Genomic DNA, 19,633 nt, shown 5'->3' on the forward strand with positions numbered 1-19,633 from the left:
TATACAATCTAAAATCAACATGCTGAGTATTTGTTATTTATGTTTTGCTGACGTTGGTTCGACTTCTCTCATTGGTTGGGGTCCCACAGATCTCACTACACATCCAGTGTATAATAATAATAACAACCAACCATGTTTTCAACTTCTGACTTTGTTACTAAAAGTCATTGTTATTCTATTAAACAAAGAAATATTTAATGTTTTGTATTTTATATGGACTGTACCTTAATAAATATATGCCATTAGAAGTCATTTATAGGCAAAGAAATGGTCATTTGACAGTTTATAGTTACATTACTTATGTTTTAGGGTCAGTTAAGCATGTTTTCTGATCTTTTAGGTAACTAAAAGTACAAATACCACACTTTAAAAGTACTCTACTACAAGCCCTGCATCAAAAAATTCACTTAGGTAAAGTCAGTAAAGCATCAAAAGTTTTTCTCAACCCATAAAGGAATACTTAATCATTCTCATGAAGTAAAAGTACTTCAAATTTGTACTTAACTTTAGTACTTGGTTACATACCACCATAGGATGCCACAGAGAGCAACCTGTTACAGCACTCAGTAACAGAAATCCAATTAGACTTACCTGTGATGAAGAGTAGTGTCGTATAAAACTGTCACCACTAATTAAAGCAGATAGAATGAAAATTAATTATTCTGAACGTTTTACAGCAGCTAGAAGAAGAGGGCATGTGTCAGTTTCTGTCCGACACGTGCCATCAGTGCAGAGCCTGAGCAGAACATTAGGTGTGATTTGAGTGTATATACGTTGTGTGAGTGCTTAATTTCATTCAGTCATGTGTCAGCGAGTGTGTGCCTTCCTGGTATTTCTCCTGCTTTTGTGATATCCTGTGCTGTTATTTGTCATTTTCACTGAATGCCCGTATCCGCGAGGGGTGGATGTATTACAGTGCAAGTGCATGGCGAGGATCAGCTCAGCCTCATAGACTACAACAAATGACCATGATCGGTTTAACTAAAGCTCTTCTGTGCCGGGATGATCTTTATTCTATTTGCTTGCACAGCAACAAACACAATCCTGTGTGCCAAGCTGTTTGCAAAACCCCAGCCTGATTCTAAATATCATTTTTGACAACTGCAGTTCTGGTTTCCTGGCAATAGAGGGCAGCGAGTAATCGCTCATGTGGGGTTGAAGTGTGTCTCGTCCTCCCTGGGACAATGGGAGACGCTGTGGATCAAAGAATGGACTCCACCAGTCACCAGCTTTGTAAAAGCAGTGATTACAGGACTGGATGCTATTCTCTGTTTGCTCCTTTCTTTCAAATATCAAAACAAATACATTTCATTAAATAAGATCATCAAGTCACAAGAATTAACAGCTAAACAATCATATGATCAGATTTAAGCCCCAAAATCTTCTATAAATAGAGGATTTTTTTTTTTTTGCCAAAAACACCCCAGAACTCGACTTCTGCTCAAATCTATACTTTTATCTCACAAATCTTTAGAGCTATGAACTTTCTGTCTTCCTTATTTTTTTTTTAAATAATTTGTACTTACAAATTACTCTCCCCTCCAAAAAAAGAAAGATGGATTCAATAAGTTGCCGTGGGCAACTGTTAATTTATTTACACAGCAGTGTTCGTTTGTGAATTCATTCTGCACTAAAACTAATTTTAAAAAGTTCTTTTTCTGGACACAACTGCATTAAAACAGTACCCTGAAACTGTAATCCCTCCTCTTTGTGTAAAGGTAGTAATTGGAATAAAAATGTGTACCCTCAGGCTGAGGGATGATCGTACTTTGTAACTATGTGCTGGCTTATTAAAAAGGCACAGTGGGGTTACGGGAAAAAATGATCTCAGCTGCAGAGATCCTTTTTAACTGTAACAGACACGTAAAGCGTGGATGATGGAATTTCAGGAGCTCCACCGCAGACTTTGTAGGTAATGACACACATCATTTCTCCCTGCGAGCCTGTATGGGCGACAGTGGAGGCAACCGAGGGCTAATGAGCAATGCAGCGGCAGGTTGCGTTATTAATCACGATTTGATCTATGGATGAGAAGCAACAAAAGATTACCTGAAATAGTTTATTGAACCGTCGTTATTGGATTTACTTCGGTCGTGAAGTCGGGAGACGGTTTGAAACGCACATCTTGCATGAATGCACTGGAAAATAAAGCAGAGGTGGTAGGGCGCCTTTTCTTTTTTTTTTTTAATTTAAAGGATTAACTGTATCCAGAAAGTTGTTATTCACTGCAGGAAAACCACCCCCAGTGATAACGTGGGATGAAACACACAGGCTTAAAAGTTAATGTGGAATTAAAATGAATGTCTGTGTCATTGAAGTTATGTTCAAGTGTGGCTGTCATTAGAAATGCAAGAGGAGAGTACTTCAAAATCCTCTTTCCAGCACCGCGTCCCTAATCTCCCTGATTATTGATCCGATTGATTTGTCAAGTATTGACTTTTCCGGCAGCCTTATCAGAGGCAAACTTTAAGTACATCTGCAGATGAGGGGAGATTATTAGAGAGTCTGAGGGTTTACCCTGACAGAATCTCAATGCGAATCTGCTTCGACTTGTAGGCGAAGCAACAGATAGTTGAGGACGTCTCCTGTGAAGCTCGTGTCACTGCAGACTTTGAGAAGTCAGCGCGGTTCTCATCATGACTCGCTGCCGTTCAGGCCTATTCAGGTAGAATAAACAGGACACAGGAGAGGATAGATAAGGAGGAGGAGGAGGAGGAAGAGAAGAGCTCGCTGTGCAGGTCAGAACTGGCCAGCAGTTGTGCGTATTGTGCAGATTTGAATGCTGCATTGAGAGCTGCAGAAGATGTTAGACACACACACAGATAAAGTCAATCATAAGGATGACCCTGAGCTCCCTGAAGGCTGCAGTGGACGGAAATGAATCTTTCTTCCAACTGATAGACATCCTGTTATAGAAGAATTCATAGATGTGTCACCTTTTCCACTGAATCCACGCTGTCATCAATCCCGCTTGTTCCTCCTCAGGCCAGTTCCACTGTTCTCTCCACGCATGGCCTCAGGGCCGACCGGCTGCCCCGTCCCCGTGAATTATGCCGAGAGACTTTATGGTGCTGGGTGAGTGTTAGATCGAAGATGGGACCAGAACAGAAGCATTTTTTTGTTTGCTGTTTGTAGCAATGCTTCTTGATTCTACCACAGGGGGCGCCAAATTTCGTAATTCTCAAATTCCACACACAGCGGTGGCGTCTACATGTTAATACTGCACATCTGCACGTTAATAATGTAGCCATAATCATTGACACTAAAGTGTTCCTTCTAATATGACTTGGACTGGTTTCCTGGGGCCACCATATGTGGGAACAGACTGAAAAGTCCCAGATTAAGTGCGATCAGGGGTGAGAACAATGCTCTGATTGGCTCTGCGATCGGAGAAGTAAGTGTTCTCTACTTTATGAAGCTAGAAAATAGAATGAAAGCACAGTTTTACTCAGAGAGAATGAATGAAACTACCAGAACAAGAGGACTGAAGTTGATTTTAATCTCACATTCTTCCTGTTATAAATTTTGAAGCATTTTTTGATCTTTTCGCATTTAGAGGTCATTGAATTGCTTTTTGATACTTTTACCAATCCTTCAATTTTTATACTTTTTGATTAAAACCTTTTAAAAAAAACCCAAAACTAATTGACTTTGTATTAATACAGAACACTGCGTGTGTTCTGTCCCTGCACAAAACCACAACTATTGCATTTAAATAGAGTGACCACTCATTGCATCACTGGCTCTGGAGATGACGAGGGATAGGATGTGAACTTTTAAATGTTGAAGCATTTCTCATAGACAGGCTATTGCTTATTAGAGTGAGGGCTGTAGTTATATGGGAGCTCCCTGCCAACACCATGAATTTCAGTGTATCTTTACCTCTTGGCAAAGTTTTATTCAGGTAGTTTCATTCTGACTCAGATCTGACTGTGCAGCAGAGTCTAGTACATCATGAACAGGTAGTCCTCTCTGACTGTCCTCTGGACCATGTCTGAGACCTGCCCACCTGCCATTCGGTATCTGTACAACCATCAATTTTCACTTGCTCCCCTCCAGCCTGCACACACACACACACAAACACCACACACACACACACACACCTGCCGGCCTGCAGTGCCAGGATGTCTATCGTCCCACATGCCCTCAGTCAGATTGCCCTTGCCTGCACGACTCTGCACCCACAGTGTCGGTCTTGGCTGACAGCAGGCCTGCATTAGCCAGCTAACATTTCCTGGCTTCTGTTTGCTCAGCACGGGCAGAGCTGTCGGCTGTACGCTGTGTCGACACCCATCTCTTAGCACCTGAGCAGCTTACAAATCTGGTCATTAGGATGAGTAATTTGGGTTGTGATTGGTGCTTTTGCCAAAGATTCTGCTTGGTTACACACACGTGAAGTAAAGCTTGATTGAGCCTGTAGCTGTTTATTAAGGGGCGTAGCCTCAAAGCCAGGGTGCATAACCAGTGCAGCTACACCAGAGCTGACATGCACTTCCTCAAAAATGTGACTGATGGCAGTGGATGTCTGCCTGATCCCTAGCAGAAACCTGATTTGTTCTACACATGTGTGAAAATACAGCCCTGGAATGTACTTGGCCGGGGACCAATTAGATGTCAGGTGTTAGGACCTGACCTACGCACATGCCCAGTACCGATCGGTCAGGATGTATGGATCATGTAGTGCGAGTAACTAAGACAACAAACCACTTACCATTCTGACAGCCCACCTGAACATTTCCTGTTGTTCATATTTCTTCCCACCTATTGACACAAATGCTAAATTTACATTTACACTCATACTATACACCGTAAGAAAACTAAGATTATCGTGAATTGATTCATGCAAATCATTTACAGATACAATCACAACAGGAGGCACAATAAACACCAACAGCACACAAGCAACCATTTTTAAAAAAACATTGAGACAACTCAATGTTGCATCAATTCAAACGTCTCTCAGTAGATCCACAAATCGATAACACTCCAACAGAAATGGTCTGGTAACATCCATAAAGGTCCAGACGACCCCCTGCAGTAAAAATCTAGTCTAAAACTTGATAATAATCCACAGAAAGATGTTTTTTCTTTTCAGATTTGCGGCTGCTGTGCTCGTTTCTTGCTTGTCTGCTGTGTTGTCCTGTCACAACTGCCGGAAACGTGTACAGACCATCTCCTCCTACATCTGAAGATCGAGCCAATCACAGCCAACTTTGCAGATGACTGACGCTTCACATTCAGAACACGCTGATATGCCACTACAGTGGGTTATTCAGAGCTCTGATCACCTCAAATCTCAAAGACTTCAGTGGATATTACACACAATGTGAGTGATAAATATAGTAATGGCCACAATATAAAAATATATAAAGCCAAAATACAGGCATGAATGCCTTAAATATGAATATAGATGGCCAAAATGTTAAAGTATTATCACTTTTTATTGAACTTGGACTCAGGTAGCCCTTCATGCTGTGGTCCCATTGTGTTTTCCAGTTAATAAGGCCCAGATATAATCATCTGCAAGCATCTTTTTGCTAAAAAACATTCAGGCGCTAAAAAAGCTTCTACTTCAGTGTGTTCAAACTTCTCTTACTCATTGCCAGTAGCACTTACAGTGATTTTGAGTGTTGGGAATAAAAGTTTAGAGTGTTTCCTTTCAATAGAGACCAAGTCCATGCACGTAACCCAAATGGTTCAAGAACACCTCTCAGCTTACTTTGGATGTGTGTTTGAAAGGCGTTTTAGGCTCATTGTTACTGGAACGATAAGGGAAGTGATTGTCTGCTTTTCAGTACAACACATAAAAAAAAAAACACGTTTCCTCTTTATTTCAACAAACCCTGCTTATAAGATTAACCTACTAAATGGCTGGACCACATGTATGGTCAATGTGCTCCAAGGACGAGCTACAGGACGGACTGTACCTAGCTGTACAGGCATCCTACATCTATTCATTTTGAAAGAGCAACAGCCAATGGGGAAACTCCAAGACTTGACCAACCGATGGTGTAACTTCATCACTCCCTCAGGAAGTCATGGACAGACTTTTCATTAATAGGGTGGGTCCCGCTTTTCTGTGGTCCAGCCCAAAAAGAAAAGGTCAAAATCAAAGCAGCAGAGCCGGAGATACCCTGACTTCTTATCCATAGCATCCGAGTCGAGCTCCAAAAACACTGAATCCTACATTTCACATCATGCATCTCATTCAGCTTTTCCTGCCTGCTGATGTCTTTCAGTCTCCGCAGTCCCCAGTTCATGGCACAGGCTTTGTGTCACAAAGTTCTGGTCTCAAACCCAATCTGAGCAAAACTCTGCAGTCGCTCAGTTCATAAGGACTTGGGTTGGGGAGGGTGGCCAGTTTGAGTCGAGCATGGACTTGTCAGGACGGAGGTGGTCTTGTAGATGGACAGGTCCAAGTTCACCTCTGGGGCATTGTTGACCCCTAGCTGCCCGGGACGTTGCACTGTGGCGATCCAGCACTCTGACATCCCTCCACTTCAATTGCATGTGTAGGTTTCTCAGTGTATCTCTGTGTGTGTGTGTGTGTAATACAGAGGGTTAAAAGCTGAATTTTGACTAAGTGGGATTAATAAAGGAATTCTTCTTCTTCACAGGCCGATGTAGAATGTAAAATTGATGTAGTGCTCTCATTATCGTGTACACCTCTCATTCTATTTTCATGCCACTTAATGCAAACAAATACCTGCGACTGCGTAAGTGCAACTGTGTCGAAAACAGACGATAGTCTCTGTGAGATAATTGCTATGACCACTGTTTGCAAGAGACAGTGTGCAGCACAGGGTAATGTAATGCGTAACTGCTGATGAGAGTCAAACCAAACACCGCACTCCTCCCTCTCGATTGTATTCCCTCTTTTTTCAACACTTGAAACGAGTGCGGCCATAACATTGATTCCATTAGGTTAATCAGTACATTCCATATCTACATAATGTCTATATCTCACTCACTGTTCTCATTACCATTGGATCATTACTTCCTCTAATACCATGTACCTTCCAGCTGCTCTTTGTCAGTGGTAATTAGGTGATGATCTGTGGCAAAAGATATTAAGATGAATTCTAAGGGCGATGGGTGGTATCATAGAATGAGATAAGTCCTTCTTCGAATACCCCGATTAAGCTATAAAATGGCCCCGGGGCACTTTGGGAAGACGGGGCCGTGAATATATTTTCAAATGCCAAAAACGGTTCACCAGCACTTGCCATTTTGCTGCTGCAGTCTGCTGCTTTATGGAGCTATATTGAAATCTCTCACTTTCCACCTACTCCCCTTGCGTCGTCGCATATTTATCCAATCTCTCCGCCGCCGTACCATTATAGTTAGATGAGATATTTATGGTCCCAAAGAGAAAATGGATCTATTTATCCATTCTGTACGTCTGCGCTCGCTGACTGCCAATGGAGGCATGTAAACAAATTTCTTCCTTGGTTAAAGTTGCGCAGAAATCACTTGAAGAACAGCTTAAAAATGGGAGATGTACTTCTTCAGACACCCATCAACCTATTTTCAGCTTTCGTGGTCACAAACAGCCGTAATACAGGATATTAAGGAAGCAGTTTAGAGACAGAGTATCACCTTGACAGGTCAAGGAAATGTATTTAAAGGGTGATAACTGCCTTCTTCTTTCCATTACTGACCCAGTCTTGACCTCCAAGCGTTGAGCTATTTTCTCCATGGCAACACAGATGAAAATCGACCCGCAGACACTCCTGTACACCCACATGTATTAATGGTGCCGAATGGGCATTACAGGGCGCGTTTAACTTCATTGTAAAATAAGAAATATGTGTGCATGCAAGTCATCATCTAATATGTCTTGAATATAAGGTCGAGACTGTTAAAGTGTTTTTTCAAAGCGAAAACGGCGGTGGCATCTTAAAAATTTCAGTTATTTCTTCTTTGTGTATTAAACTCTGAATTTTTCACCGTTTCTTGATCGAGGAAGACATCACAGTTGAATAAGCTATCGCATGCATTAGGGGAAACAGGAGTTTAATGTGAGAGCAGCCCAAGAAACAGATTCATGATTTATCCCATTTTTTGTTCAATAGCAGGACATCACAGCTGCCTCAGTCCCCTTGTGTCTAGCTTTGGAAGAGAGCTGAAATTCACAAATATGAATTACACAGCTACAGATCACGGAGAGTAAGAGGCCCTTCAGAATGTAACTGTACATATATTAAAATTCAGCAGGACTCCTGTTAAAGTGCAAGACAGCAATAACTATAACTCATCAAGCAGAGGAGTTGTATTGTATGAGAATAACAACTCCAGCAGGAGACATCAAAGAGAATAATACTGCAGAGATTTTTATAGGCCTCTGTGGGGAAATTAGGTAATCCTACCACTGTTTTTAATGGGTTTCAGGAGGGAAAAACCAGCTCAAAATATGTACTAATATTTAAAAATAAGTGATAGAATTAAATACAATTAAAGCAACCACGAGGAACTTCCCTTCTGTGTTGACTTTGGAGGCCTATGTTGACAGAAGCTGTAGTGTTTCCACGTCCGTGTGTCGTCTTTATTCCGCTAGCATGTGCACTTTTTAATTATATTTTTCTCTTTTAAACACAGCTCTTTGCAGGACGCATCAAGATGAGGTCGAATGGTGAACAAAAAAAGGCTTTTCACGCTGTTCGTTCACGTGCAGGTTACACGTAAGCCTGCAACTAATGCTCTATAATCGCAATTTTGTTGAGAAGGCTACAGTTACCAATATTCCTCATAAGACATACCTGTGTGGGAGGAAGAGGGCTAATTCAGGATCGGTTTAGAATCCTTTCGACACACACTCTCTCAAATCTTGCAATTGTTGACTGACCAAGGTTTTCTCTTTATCTTTGCTGATCCAGTATCAGCCATAACCACAAGATCCAACGTCGAAGTTAAATTCTCTAACGACTCACTGCAAAACTTTGCCTTGGGGAATGTAAACACAGGCTCTTCTGGTCTGCATGTTGTAAATCGTGTCATTGGATTTCACAGGCATGCAGAATAACTATATAGAAAAAGCCAACTGAGGCATCAGTATTGAATTGAGATTGTGTCATAACTAGTTAAAACTCTTTGCAGTATGTTTAAATAATCAATTGAATGAGAATATTACAATTATGATGTAAATAATTTCATTGCATGTAAAGAGTCACTTTGGTTTTGATCAGTAAATCGTTAAGTTGAGAGTCGTACAGTTGAATTTGGTTCGAAAAAGACTCAAGCAATTAGCAAGGATTCAGCACATCACAAACACATGAATATTCAATCTCATCTTCATCAACGACTCCAAACAAAAGTTTAACACATATGGAGGAGGTTAGCATGGAGGAAGCTGCAGCAGAAATCTGCATTTGCATGAGTGTGTCCGCAGACTAATGGACAGGGCACCTTGGACATGATTGGACGTTGCCAGTCAGCTGGTAGCCACAAAGCTGCTGAATGAGCCACTGAGGGTGAAGCATGAATGAAGCAGGTGATGCCAATCGGGAACGAGCCGACAGAGGAAGTGAATGTGATAAAACTGCTGTTTTTCTGGACAGTTGATGTGTGTCCGCGCTCAGAGATACAGCAGTGTCATATCCTGATGAGTTCATGTGTGTGAGCTCGTCGTGATCTGTATCAAGAGGGACACCAGGATGTGGACTTACAGGTTTAGTGTGTGCTGCCTTTTAGGAGCAATATGTAGGTCAAAAATCAGGTAACAGAAAGTGAAGAAATGTGTCAAAGACGTCTATGTGTTGGGTTGCAGAGACATCAACAGAAGTTAGCATGCTAACCAGCTAGCCCCAGCCTGTCCTGTCTCATCATACCGCTTTGTATGTCAGGAGGTGATAGTGAGCCACTGTAGCTTCCAGTCTGCACTCAGTCCAACAACACTGAGATGGTTTTCTGACCAGGTTTGGCTCTTGGCACCCTGAGGCTGACCTGATGCAGCCACCAAACATTATTCTAACATTGCAGCCCTTTTTTTTCCCTTAAATTTGGACTGACACTTAAGTCTACGAGTGGGTGAAAAACTCTGCCGACAGCTCAGGTTTGACGAATAAGTCCTCAGTTTGGCTTTTTCACAGCAGACATCTTGGCTTTGACAGAGTACGACGAAGCACGTTAACAATGGCTCCGTTTTACTCAGTGAGCCATGACAGTGTGACAGTGAGCCAGCACACAAAACCATTACACTGAAGCAGCTGAACTGAATTCAGCCATCATTCTTTCCGTTATTTACACCTGTGCTTGTCCGAATGTCTTGTGTTCTCTACTGGCCACACCTTTGTACCTTTACCTGAAGCTGATGAAACTACAGCAGCTAGCTAGCTATACAGGCTAGCTACACATGCCTCTTTATGTGTGTTCACGTCCAGTCATGATGCACAACTCGCCCTTGAATACCACACAACATATTAATGCAACATCAGAATCTACACAGACAGGTGACGACACAGTAACATGAACACCTGTGCAGTCTAATGCAATGATGAAGGTTCAAAGTAAACGTTACCTTTGTGAGACTCGCGCTGCTCATTTTCTGCTGTTGTTCTGTGGTAATGTGAGATTTTCTGGCGCCGTTTTATTGGGTTTACTTAAACTGTTTAGTTGCTTCTGTCCTTGTGTCACCTCCCTTGTACATAATGAAACAACACGCAGGTGTGTACAGGTGGTCCCAGCTTCAAGGGAGTGAAAGATGTGATTACAGTATGCTAGCATTTGTCACACTACCTCAAAACTGCCCTCAAATACATCAGTCTGTGGATGTGTGCGTGTTTGTGCGAGCGACTGAGTCATCTACATTCATATGTTAAACATGCTTGAGCGCAACAAGGTCACCTTTGCTTACACCTCCGGTTTGACATTACTATGCAGACAGGTGAGGGAACTGCGCTGTGCTGCTGGAGGATGATTCTGGAAGATGCAGTAAATTGTGTTTGCCATTCACCCACACGAGTCCTCTTTGTGGAACTCGCTATACAGAGCCACTGTGACAAGTGCATGACTCCCACATGAATTATGGATCATCCCAAGGGGCAAACACCGGGCCAAAAAGCTGTTAGGCCCCGCGGCCCTCTGTGTGTGACATCCCTCACTCCATACAAATTCGCTTCCAGTCAAAACTGACAATGGGCTGTCCTTCATAATCCTAAGTTATGGTCGCAGCGTTCGCGGTAAGTTATCATTAGGGGCAAATGGTGCATGAAGTTGGGAGGCTCTTGGTGTGATCACTTCTTGACGTGCATGCTCACTTTAAAGAGCACCAATACATGCACATGCAGTCTTCTACTGAAGGAAAATTTTAGCTTCAAAGAGCTGAAAGAAGTCTCATTTGACTGAATATATATATATATATATATATATATATATATATATATATATATATATATATATATATATATATATATATATATATTCATTATCCTCACATTAGTCCGTCTTCTTAAAACTTAATTGACTATCATCAATCGCAGCTCCTCTGCTCTGGTAATATTACACTGCTGCTGTGTTCATGTGTCTAAGGGCCGTTTTTGATTCCCCTGCTGCCGCCTTTAGCTGACGCCTAAGCAGTCTCTTTTATTTTCTGAGACTGTAATAAAGGACACCATTGAACCGGTTAAATGTTTTCAGCGTGCTCATACGACACTGTGCATCGAGGCTTCTGGCCCTTTCCCAAGCCATTATGCTATCACTTAAATGCTCGTGAGGAATTGGCAAATACTCACAGCAAAATGTGACTCGCTTTCAGCTGCCCCCTCACACGCGATGCCAAGTCTCCGCAAGCTGCGTTTCCAGATACACGAGTTTTACACTAACAAGAGTTGACACCTAAACTGGTGGCATTTTCATGCTTTTGCATTTGCTCCATTATATCCACAATGACATGAGTGAATGAGCATAGTATTTGTTTGTAAGAGGAGGAAATGATAGATTAGGGAAGCAGGACGAGGCAGGGGAAGCCTCTGAGGCGTAGCAGCGGGATTAATTCCCTTATTAGTTACTCTCTGCACTGCAGCGATGCTACAGCATGAAAGTCTAATACCATCTTTTTATGGATTTGACTCAATTTAGATTACCTCCCCCTACATTCAGAAAAGGGATCACAGTGTCTCCTTCTGTTTCTCCATCCTTTTTATATTCCAGTGGCTTCTTGTTGCTTTGTCAGAGATGATGTAGGAGAAGCGGTGAATAAATTGGCAAAGGAAGACGCTCTTAAGAACAAACCATCCGCAGCCCAGACAGAAACAGACAGACACCGGTAGGAAAACAATAACACCGTGCACGGAAGGATCATTAAGGCAAAGTGAGAAGTTTCTCCATAAGTAAAAGAGAGCGGGCTTTGCGGTGGATATAGTGATTTTCAGGGTGATTAAAAAGCCATTAGTGGTACGACTCTCGCAGGTAATTCACAAGGTAGTCATTCAAAACCCAGTTAGAAACCAGGAAGGTCTCTGACTGAAGAAATGGCTGTTATTACATGAAGATATTATATCAAATTGCCCAAGTGAGAAAGCTCCCCCACAATCTCCTGTCTATGAGCTAAATCGCTGTCATTTAGAAAGATGGGCTTTCATTTCTGCTGGCATTTCCTCATCAAACAGGTGAATCAGGAGTAAAGCTCAGACTTATTTGCCTGTGAGTCCGAAGAGAAATTGAAGAGAAATTATTATGTTCAATTAAGACATGCGTTCTCTGTCCACGTCCAGGACTTCAACATTAAAAGAGATAAGAAAGAGCAAACAAGGCCTTGGAGCATTTTAAAGGGAGTAGACGGCTGTTCCCAAAATGATATCTTCTACATAAACTTTATACGTTATCGTCTTTTTGAAGGAACAGACGTAACAAATAACTTTTCTCACACAGCGGAAACTATTATCAAGCTCTGGGAAGCCATTATTTTGGTGTCATTCAGGGGTGCTTATTGAGTTGTACACAGAGTATGCTTTTCTAATGTATATTTGTACTCTACATTGACCACAAACTCCGCTTCCATTTCAAATTATAATCATGATGTAAATCTATTTCTATTCATGGCTTATTGGCTTCCATCTTTCATTCCAAGCTCCATTATTTTTGAAGATTGCTTCTTGGTATTTGATGATATGAGTTCAGCAGCCAGTCTGGGCACCACATTCAACAGAGGGATGGAAAGTTGGTCCACAGAAATCAGGTAGAGCACAGCATGCAGCTGTAGTGATCTTACAGTATTGTACATTTCCCCTCTGGACGTGGATCAATATTTACCTTCAATGTCTCCCTTGTGCCTTGGCTTGGAAAAATCTCAATTTCCCATTTCTGTCTTCATTATATAACCTGTTCTGTTTGTCTGACCTGCTATATTCCATTTGTAGATTTAATACTGCGCCTGAAATGTGATTTTCTTCCAGGATCTGGCTAATTGTTGAGCCAAATGAAGGCACACACCTTGACAGCCAAGAAGCCTAAACTATAAGCCTCATTTAAAACAACATTTCAGATCAGTCATGCAATCAGGAAGTTTTCATCTGCTTCTCTTGGCCTAATTGGTTGAATTCACAGGAGCAATCTGCAAAGTCTATTTTTGATATCTCTGTCAAACCCCCAAGGTGGAACAATGTGTTTCTCTATTTTGTCTTGCCCGGGTGGATTGGAGGGGAGCGCTGTTAAAATTCATAAGATGTTCTTTTGTAAAGCATTTCCAGACATCCATCTCGGCAGATTTCAGAGGCTTGACGGTTTACTCTGCCAAAAAGTTTGTCTTATCCTTGTATCGCCGCCAGGAATGCACTCTGGGCATGAATGACATCTGAACCTGGGCACAGAAGCAGGAAACGTGTTGCGCTCCGGAAAAGAGGAAAAACATTTAGTTTTAAGACTTCCAAATCGACCTCATTCGTTTGTCAGACAAATCAAGTCTTACATGGAGCTGTAGGTCACGTCTAAATCCTGGTCCATAGAGACTTTTTGCCAAAACTGCAAAAGAAAAACAAAGAAGGAAATATGGTGAACGTTCCCAGTATTTAACCCCTCAACATCCTGCTTTCCTCTTCTGTTTCGCCTCATCTTTACGGGTGTAAAAAGTCTTTTTCCACACTGTGTGAAAATATCACGTCTGTAGTGTATCATCTTGTTCCAGCCCTTGATTGAAGCTCTGCGATGTTTACACGGAGTGAAATATTCAAACCAAAAGACTCCTCATTTTTATGGCTGCACCGTCTCATCAAATGGAAATGTTCTTGATGGCATCATTTTAGACACATTTCCCCAGAAGTCAGCCTGACATATTTGGTATCGTTGGAAACTTTGGCATCGCCTCCAGAATTGAAAATAGAGTTCTGTGAGTTCGAACAAAAGCTCGGACTGCGTGCGCTTGTAATGACCGAGTCAGCAGCGGGTCAGCGCAGTTTAATTAAAATCCATTCTGCCACGAATGTGAAGCCTGAACGACGTTTCAGCGGGTTGGGCAACATGGCAACTCAAATGGAGATCGAGAGGAAAGAGTGCACAAGAACGATGTGCAGAAACTGAACATGAGTTTTGCAGTCACGTCATCAGCAGCTAAGCAATGGTCATGTAGCCTCTGGGAGGGCACATCGGAATAATCTAATACGACTTCACCGCAAAGTCAAGTTTGCCAAAATATATTCTGTCTTCCTAAAATAAACCCAAGGCCTTGTGTGTAACTGTAATGGTATGAATGTATTGGAGTTGAACTTTTGTGAAATGTAGCTTAATGTTGTCCATTTTTGCATTAAATACTGGCAGAATTTAAAGGAAAGTCTTTGCCCTTTTCAAACCTGGGTCTTAGTCTCATAACTGTGCTTATTAGTAGGGGTTATACTAACACTGTACTCGCTGCCTTTGCTGTAGAGATTCTGGAAACATGGACTCTATACTGAACCAGCAGTGGAAATCTCCTAAAGCTTAATAAACTTTACATGAATCATTTCAAACTCTTGCTTGAAAGCAGTTTGTTTAAGTCATTGTCTTCTCAGGAAATCGAGAAAACTAAGTACTGAATAGAAGGCCTACATTTGACCTATTTTGCCTACAATCATGAGAATAAGACGTTTCCTTCAAGGGGACAAAAGGAAGCTCTAAAACCTCATTCGTCCTCCTGTGGTGTTGATCCCATCTTTGCTTGGACCTTCATGTTTTAAGTCATTCCAACTCTTTTATCTACGCGCTGAATGTATGACCTATTTAAGACTTCTCATTTTGATAGCAGGGATATATTCTGGTTGCATATCGCACATCCATTCCATGGTCAGGGTTTTGTCCTCATTAGAAGTCCCTTTGGTGCTTTGACGTAAGCGTACATGTATGATTTTATAATGTCAAACACAGAGCAGCCAACCCTAACAGCCTCATTGTTTAAATGTAACACATTATAACAGTCTTGAGGGCTTTGGGAGATTTAACCCTTTCTGGTTTCAGGAAACTGTGCTCTTGTTTGAGTTGGGGGTTAGTGTGAGATGGGGTTTCGTGGAAATGGGAAGGACAGGAGTGGAAGAGGTGGCTTATGTGAATAGCACTCTGAAAAATTACTCGTTTTCAGCCGTGAGAGATAGGACTAGAGTGATTCCCTTCAGACTTTAGGCCTTTATTAATGTCCCAGTCCAGGTTTTCTCTAAGGGATGCACGACCGAGGACGAGCTCCCACTTTCATCTCCCAGTTAATGAGAAAAGGCCAGATAACCATTGAGCCCCTCTAGGCTCGAGCAGAGATATGGAGGCCCGGTTCTCGTTGTAATCTCCTCACATGAAGCTTCACGCTTCACTGCCCCAGGGTCCAGAACCGCTTCAATAAGTCAATATATACACATTTAAACATCATGTACAAGACGTGTATTTGCTCTTGCGCTCTATATCACATGTTGTTTTAAAAGGGAGTCTCTATCTGTGGAGGTTACTCGTTTATAGACCTCCTTTGCTTTCAGTTGCTGGTGATGGACGGAGGTAAATTGCTTGGAACAATCTAACAAATTGGAGTAGTCAATCCATATTAGCCTCTGCTAATACAGCAAACAAAGAAAGACAGTGGAAGAGGGCTACATGAAGTTAAAGCTGCACCCATTATTGTTATTATATTAACAATGGAGCAAATGACTGTTTACTCTAAATGCATTATCACCTAAGGAGGAGGCCTCGTCCTATCACTGCAGTTCCCCCGCATCTTTCAGCTTATCGTTTCTAGTTTCACAGCCTGAAGCTTCATTGCTCTGGTTCGGCCTCACAGTTCCTGTCAGCATTGTCGAAAGCAGCAGTTGTTTTCAGTGAAAAAGTAAAAAAAAAAAAACTGTCCACGACTTGCCCAGCATAACCTGGGAGACAAAGCTGCCGACGAGCTGGTGAATATAGTGGACAATTTAGCAGCTAAAGAAGGATATTTCCCCCAGAGGTTGGTGGAGACAAAAACAGAGCTAAAAAGAAAGTGAATACTGGACTTAAACTGGAAGGAAATGTTGCTCTGTGACTGCAGGAGGTGTAAATACAGTATGTCATTGTTTGAGGACAAATTTTTCAGGAGATGTGTTACATATCCAGACCGTTATGCTGCCACCTAGAGGCCAGATTTAAAACAGCTTTAATTAAAAGATGTAGATAATCTTGTTAAACTGTTGGCTTGCTCATGTTTCATATAGTATAATAACCGACATGAATGATGGCCAAACTACAACTAAGCATGTAGCATATAATTTTATTCCCACCTCCATGACTCACCCATATTTTCCCACGTCTGACATGTATGTGCGGTGGTAGAAAGAACTGAAATTGACGGATGTGTCTGACAGCAGTGCAGTTTGCCTTCCCTTTGTTACTAGAGATTTATTGTGGAATGATATATTCAAGAGAACACCCTTTTCTCCTTTTCATTATTTCATTCTCAGTGATTGCTCCTCTGTGTTGTCAGTGATTTATTGAAGCACCCTTTCAAAACTTGGTATAAAACACTAATATAAGCACTCTGCTTGTAAATTCCTCCAAACAAATTCATGATTGTCAAAACTATTGTAAAACAAGCTGGAGGAAAGAAAACTTCTGATAATTTAAATTCCACGACAACATCACATCACCGAACTGCCTCTTCTTCAGGCACCGGCATGTGGCATTATCACTTAACCGCAGACATCAATATCAATTATCAGTTTTCTGACTCACGTCTTCCCATCCCTCCACTGCCCCTCCTAAACCGCTCCATTTCCAATCTCCACTCCCATTAACGCTTTTCTGTAATTGCATTAGAAGCGACAAAGGGGAAATAGATGTGCGAAACGCATGTTCCAGAAGGGGAGTCATTTCTCGGCATCTGCAGGTAATTGAATTTTAATTGTTATGCAGGAAGGGCATTTGCAAATGAGTGGGTATGTCTAAAAAAGAGGCAGAATGGCAGTGGGCAAAGACAGCCTTATTATGGCCCTGACCAGCAAGTTATCCACTGGGTATGCCCACATCACCTGTTTTTATTCCACCTGCTGAGACGTCACACGCGCTCCCACATAGGCGCTAACGCAACCTTTAATAATAACACATGCCTGACTCAGCGCGCACGTCCTTGAAATGACTCTGAGCTCATTTACCATTTTGTCCTGTAAGGGAAAACTCTACCAGATAGATCAAACAGCAAGACTGTTTTGTGGCAGCCGTCCACTGCCGAAGTAGAGCTGGCAAACGTATGTATTGCTTTTTAATGCGAGTTATGGGGGTCAAAGCCTGTGGCAGTGAGAGCTGGTAAACGCATGCCATTAGTTTGTTGTGATTAGATTTTAGACTTTTGGGTTTTATGGCTCAAAAGTTGATTGGTGTTGTGTTCAAACGTGGAACAAGCGGATATAAAAAGGACTGAATTATAGAGTTAGGGAGCTTTGTTGTTCAGTCATTGATCCGAACTGCCTCGTTTAGAGTAGCTGGCACTTACTTATTGGTCAGCTTCAAGGTAAAAATTGACTTGAGGTTGATGAGGGGCTCAGCTGTAGAAGCATATGGCTTTGCATCTTTTAGTCAATGACTTAAACAGCCTAATTTATCAGTGTATGTAAGCTGCGTAGTCTCTTCAGTCCAGGTGGCCCTGCTCATCCATTCTGATCCTTTCACTGTTTCTAAGTAGTTGGTTTTGTTCCACAGTCTGTTTTAGACTTTATGTTTTTTAACTCTATATCAAATCCCTAATTCCCTGTAAGGTCGATCTCTGTTCTATTCCTCCTTCAAACGCTTTTTTAAGACATGTGTATGTTCTCATTATCTTTTTTAACAATGTCATTCAGCCAAACAGCAGTGTTGTGTTTGTCCAGAATAAACCTGGAAGTCTGTTATTAACCCCGTGAGACCCAGCAGGATACCAACACTCTGTTTAAGTGAGGCTTGTCCACGAGTGTCACGCTGTCAGTCAATAATCAGCAGCTCTGATTGTGAGCTATCGTGCTCGGCTCTTATCTGTTAACTGTTGTTGTAGCGGCCGAAGCAATGTGTGCGCATTGACGTTTAGTTTGACTAATCCTGCTTAACGAGCAAAGAGGCTCTAAAGGCTTCACTGAGTCATTTAATGGTTATTTTTATAAACTACTCACACGCATTTTTTTTTCAAATGAGGTCAAAATCTAAAATTTACTTTGAGTGAAGCTTTGTTTTTGTATTTCATCTGTTTTATCTGCTGCCAGTTATGCCAAAAGCCTCACACATTTCACTGAACAGTAGATTTACCCTAAATTCCACCGGGCGCAAAACGTCTGCGTTCCACGTTGATCGCTGCCATTCTAGTCAATGAGTGTGTTTCCACGGGGCGCGTAGAGGTTTCAGTGGCGTATCTGCGCTCAGCTGCCCAGAAAATGTGCACCAAGTCTGGTCTCCAGATGAAGCCAGACAGGAAGTCAGACACAGGAACGATGTGCAGAATCTGGTAAATTTTCAAAATAAAACACCCCGTGCAGACTCCCAATCGTACATCAGCAATAAAAACAGCTAAAACCATTGAACTCCAAAGCCTACTTACCCCTGGTAGATGCACAAATATCAAGTAAAAATAACCAAATAAGTGAAAAAAGAAAGCCAGGCAGGCCAAACGATCTGCTTCTGAAATGCACCCGCTGAGGTTTGCAGCCGTGCTGAGGCTGGAACAGAAATGCATTACAGAGGAAACGTCACGGTGATGCGCCCTGTGGAATCTCAGGGTTACTGTTCTCCAATGAGCTGTCACATTTGACACCTTCAGAAATCCAAAGCAACCACTCTGTAACAGACATTTTCAAGGCGTCCCGAAAGTCTACATTTCTATAAACCATCATAAATCTTGATAGAATTCATTCACATCAAATATTTCTTCTTTTTCAAACAGCCCCACTTATCTTTAGAAAAATAAAATGTGCAATGTATTCATACTTACATTCAGAACATTTAAGGCCAATGAGAGACTTTGAATGAATGCAAGGAGCCCAACCACCGAGTTTTCGGCCCTGGATGGCTAAGGGTGATTGTGTGCACGAGTTCCTATTAGCATAAAACCTTGGGCTCTTTATTCATTCTTCACCTTCTCCTGCTCTGTTCATTGGAACGCTCACTGTCCCACAGTGAAAGCAGAGGTGTAGAGAGTGTCAGCAGCAATCAAGCAACACTCTGCAATGGCATTAAAAGCTCGGCTCAAAACATTATAAAA

The sequence above is a fragment of the Chelmon rostratus genome, chromosome 21, assembly GCF_017976325.1.
Source record: "Chelmon rostratus isolate fCheRos1 chromosome 21, fCheRos1.pri, whole genome shotgun sequence".
Taxonomy (NCBI): domain Eukaryota; kingdom Metazoa; phylum Chordata; class Actinopteri; order Chaetodontiformes; family Chaetodontidae; genus Chelmon; species Chelmon rostratus.